Source organism: Grampus griseus, assembly GCF_964374135.1.
Source record: "Grampus griseus genome assembly, chromosome: 1".
NCBI lineage: Eukaryota > Metazoa > Chordata > Mammalia > Artiodactyla > Delphinidae > Grampus > Grampus griseus.
The window spans coordinates 154291440-154295862 of NC_139017.1; positions in this window are offsets into that span (position 1 = coordinate 154291440).

A 4423-nucleotide genomic window follows, 5' to 3' on the forward strand; every position below is an offset into this window, starting at 1 on the left:
ATGTTAAAATTATGTCTTGCTGCCTTAAAGAATAACAGTAGACAAGGTGGGGCTCTTAGTGGCCTGAGGACGAGGAAGAATTCATTCCATCATGGAACTCTGGGGTCCCGGGGATATCTGAGGCAGAGTCCCTGCCCTCACATGCCACGGGATGCATTCTCATAACGCACCTCACACACACTCACAGAAACAACCCCCTGTCCTCCAGGGGCCATTCAGTGGAGGCAAGACTGAGCACACAGCAGCACAGAGGAAGCGTGAGGAGGCCAGCATACGAACTCCCTTCTAGATGGGGCCGTATAGGATGAGTGGAAGTTCACTGGGCAGAAATGGGAGCGAGGGCATCCCGGGCAGAAGGAATTGCAGGTGCAGAGGCAAAGAAGTGTACAGGTGCATGCTGCATTCAGAGAGCAGCAGAACTGGACATACCGCTTGACGGGTAAGCTGAAGCTGGGATATGAGAGGTTTCCTATGCTGGCTGAGGAGACTGTACACGGTCCCCTACGGAGAGGGGAGACAGTTATGGTTTGAAAACCAAAGGCGTGATGATGGTAACAAGGCTGTTTGATAGTTAAGCAGCATCAGTGTGGAGGTGGATGGGAGGGAGAGAGATCAGAGCGATTGATTGATTGGGGGGCAGTGGTTTTGGTGTTCAGATTGAGAATGGTAAAAGCTACAGGTCCTGTCCCTAAAACTGCACATGTACGTAACATTGCTTATAAATTCTGGGGTGTCATGGATAAGCCCTTCCCCACAAAGCCCACCCACTTACACCAAGTTAAGTGCCAAGGCCTTGAAGCCTGAGTATGCTTAGCATGTTTGAAGAACCCAAAGAAGACAGTGTGTCCAAAACTGAGTGAGCAAAGAGGAGAGTAGGAGGTCCGAGAAGCAAGCAGAAAGCAGGTAATATGAAGCTTGTGGGGTGTACTAGTCTGTTCAGGCTGCCGTTTCTAAATACCATAAACTGGGACCTCCCTGGTGGTCCAGTGGTTAAGACTCTGCACTCCCCATGCAGGGGACCTGGGTTCAGTCCCTGGTCAGGGAACTAGATCCTGCGTGCTACAACTAAGAGCCTGCATGCCACAACTAAAAGATCCAGTGTGCCACAACTAAGATACAGTGCAGTCAAATAAATAAAATACCATAAACCAAGCGGCTTGTACAACAAATTTATTTTCCCACAGTTCTGGAGGCTAGGAATTCCAAGATCAAGGTGCTGGTCTGTTTGGTTTCTGATGAGGAATCTCTTCCTGGCTTGCAGATGGCTGCCTCCTGACTATGTCCTCACATGTGGAAGGAGGGAGAGACGGGGAGAGAGAGTGAATCTCTTCCTCTTATAAGGGCATTAATCCCATGATGAGGGCTGTAACCTCGCGACCTAATTCTCATGATCTCCTAAAGACCCCCAAATACCATCACATTGAGGGTTAGGGCTTCAACATTTGAATTTGGGAAGGACAAATATTCAGTCCATATCACTGTGGGGAAGACCTTAGACTTCATTCTGAGTAAGAAAGGAAGCCAGAATTCATAAGCAATGTTTTTTTGTACGTGTGCAATTTTAGGGACAGGACTTGCAGCTTTTATCTGATTCTCAATCTGAACACCAGTACCCCTGCCATTGAGGAAAGCCGGAAAGGAAGGAAGGTGTGTTAAAGTGATGTCCAAAGAGCAGCTGGAGACAGGTTTGGGAGTTACGTTTAGAGTGACCCAAGCCATGGGTGTGAGTGAAATTGCCCAGGGAGGGAATGTAAACAAAGAAGAAAGGACCATGTCTGGATGGGAAGAATGATCTCTGAGGGCATAGCCTGAGTCAGGAGGAGTAGCCGAGGTTAAGGGGAAGGTGAAATGAGGGTGGAACAGAGGACCTGGGATCCTGCAGAATCAGAAATGAGATGAGAGGGTCAGAACTGAAGATGAGCTGCTCAAATACCACCTCAAGAACAAGAGGGAAGGCCTTTTATGGGGCAGGACTCACAGCTACCTAAGAGGTATTGTGTGGAGGGCCAGGTGCTGACATGTAAGGGGGCTAGTGGAAAGAAGGCAAGAAAAGGAACACATTCGAACATTCGTGGAACAGGCCCTTCGGGAAAGGCATTGTTTTAAGTGCTGTGTTAGGCACATTAACTCATTTCATCTTTAAAGCCGCCTTTACCTATTTGCCCCCCCTCACCATATTGGCATAATTATCCTCATTTTACCGTGAGAGAATTAAGGCTCAGAGAGGTTAGGTAATTTGTCCAAATTCACACAGCTGGTTAGGGGCAGGCAAGGATTCAAACCCACATCTGTCTTGACTCCAAAGCCCGTGTTCTGTTCATTATCACACAGCCTAGGGCAAAAAGTGGTCTGAGAAGCTCTGGTAATTACACTGTAGCAAACTCAAAAGCCTTTAGCAATCAGGCAGACAGCATAATGCATGAAGGCCAGGTGTAAGATGATGACGCTAAGCTGCTTGTTACATTTCTATCCTAGTTATATTCCCTTTTGTGCACAGACCAGGCAAGATCAAATCAAAGCCTTGGGCTGCAGGCTTTCAATTACTGTATAGTATCCAATGCTGAGATGTCAGTTAAGGACCAAAAAGTCTTCATGGTGAAGCAGTTTCAGTAGAGTGGAGGGAGCTGAATCCAGTGGTAGTGAGGTGGGGAATAAGGATGTTATGGAAATTCAGGTTGTGAGTGTAGACTACTCTTTTTTTTTTTATTTTTTTTATTTTTTGGCTGCATTGGGTCTTCATTGTTGCGTGCGTGCAGGCTTTCTCTAGTTGTGGGGAGTGGGGCCTACTCTGCGTTGCGGTGCACGGGCTTCTCATTGCAGTGGCTTCTCGTTGCGGAGCACGGGCTCTAGGCACACGGGCTTCAGTAGTTGCGGCATGCAGGCTCAGTAGTTGCAGCACGTGGGCTCTAAAGCGCAGGCTCAGTAGTTGTGGCGCACGGGCTTAGTTGCTCCGTGGCATATGGGATCTTCCCAGACCAGGGCTCGAACCCTTGTCTCCTGCATTGACAGGTGGATTCTTAACCACTGCGCCACCAGAGAAGTCCCTAGACTACTCTTTTTAAAACTCGGCTTTGGGCTTCCCTGGTTTCTCCATATTAATTGCTCTCTTTTCTTCTCCACGGGCCTGGCTGCTAGGCTAAATTTCAGAAGACACCACTTTTAGTATGACATCCCTTCAGTGGCTCTCTACTGTTTGGCAGATCACAGGTGAAATGCCTTTGTATGGCATTCAAGGCTGTCCACTCTGGCCAGTAGGCAGTAGAGAGCCACTGAAGGGATGTCATACTAAAAGTGGTGTCTTCTGAAATTTAGCCTAGCAGCCAGGCCCGTGGAGAAGAAAAGAGAGCAATTAATATGGAGAAACAGTAATGCAGATAGAAAGAAATGAAGAGGTAAATTTGAGAAAGATTTTGGTGGAAAAAGCAGAATTGGTGACATAAGAGGACCAGGGGGAGGGAGTTGGAAACCAAGGCTAAGGTTTCAAGTCTGATTGGCTGGAGGGGAAGATGATGAGTAGGTCATAGAAGTATTGAAATTTACAGAAATGGTTGCTCATCAAAGTAAAAATGTGCAACAGGTGATGAAAATGTGATCCTGGAGCTCAAGATGGGGGTGAAGTATGTGGTCACTGCCCTCAAAGCAGAGAATTGGATGCCAGGCCTGCTCTACAGCGTGGGGGGTAGCTTCGGAGAGCCCCCAGCACGCGTCTTCCGACAGCGGGACAGACGTGAACAGGCCTGGTTTGCTTCCCGGTGTGTGAAACAGGAGGGGGCTACACTCCAAGTAGCTTTTAGGGAGGAAATGCAAATAGGTCCTTCCCCCACCTAAAAGTCAGTTACCATTTTATTGAGTGCTTTCGTGGCATTTTGTGATCGCAGTAACTCCTCTCTGCAACCCTGGGAGGTGGGTGTCCCCTCCATTTTCCTATGAGGAAGCCCAGGCTCGAAACACCTGCCCCAAGTCAAACAGCGAGGAAACTGCAGAGCTGGGATTCAAACCCAGGTCTGTCTGCCCGGAGTCTGCTCTAAAGTTTTGCTTGGGTTTCCCTGGTTCAGGGGCACGTGGGCACGTGGGCACGTGAGCACGTGGGCCGGCGGGGTGAGGGTGACCGCGTGAAAGAAGCCGGGCCGCCAGCCCTGCCGGGTTCTCACCCATCCGTCGGGGCTCAAGAAACTCAAAACAGGCGCTGCGTGCCTAAGGCCCAAGCCGCACCCACCTCCGGCTCGGACCAATCTACCCTGTAGGTCTTCGCCGCCCCGCCCAATACGCGTCCGCCCCCTGGCTCCTCCCAACAAGCGGCCAGTTGATTGGCTCTTCTTTGCCGTCCGCCGTGTTGCCTAGCAACCGGGCTTCGAGGATGCGTCTGACGGGCCTCCAGGCCTCCGGCTACCAAACCTCCGGGCTCTGTACCAGCTGCGTTCGC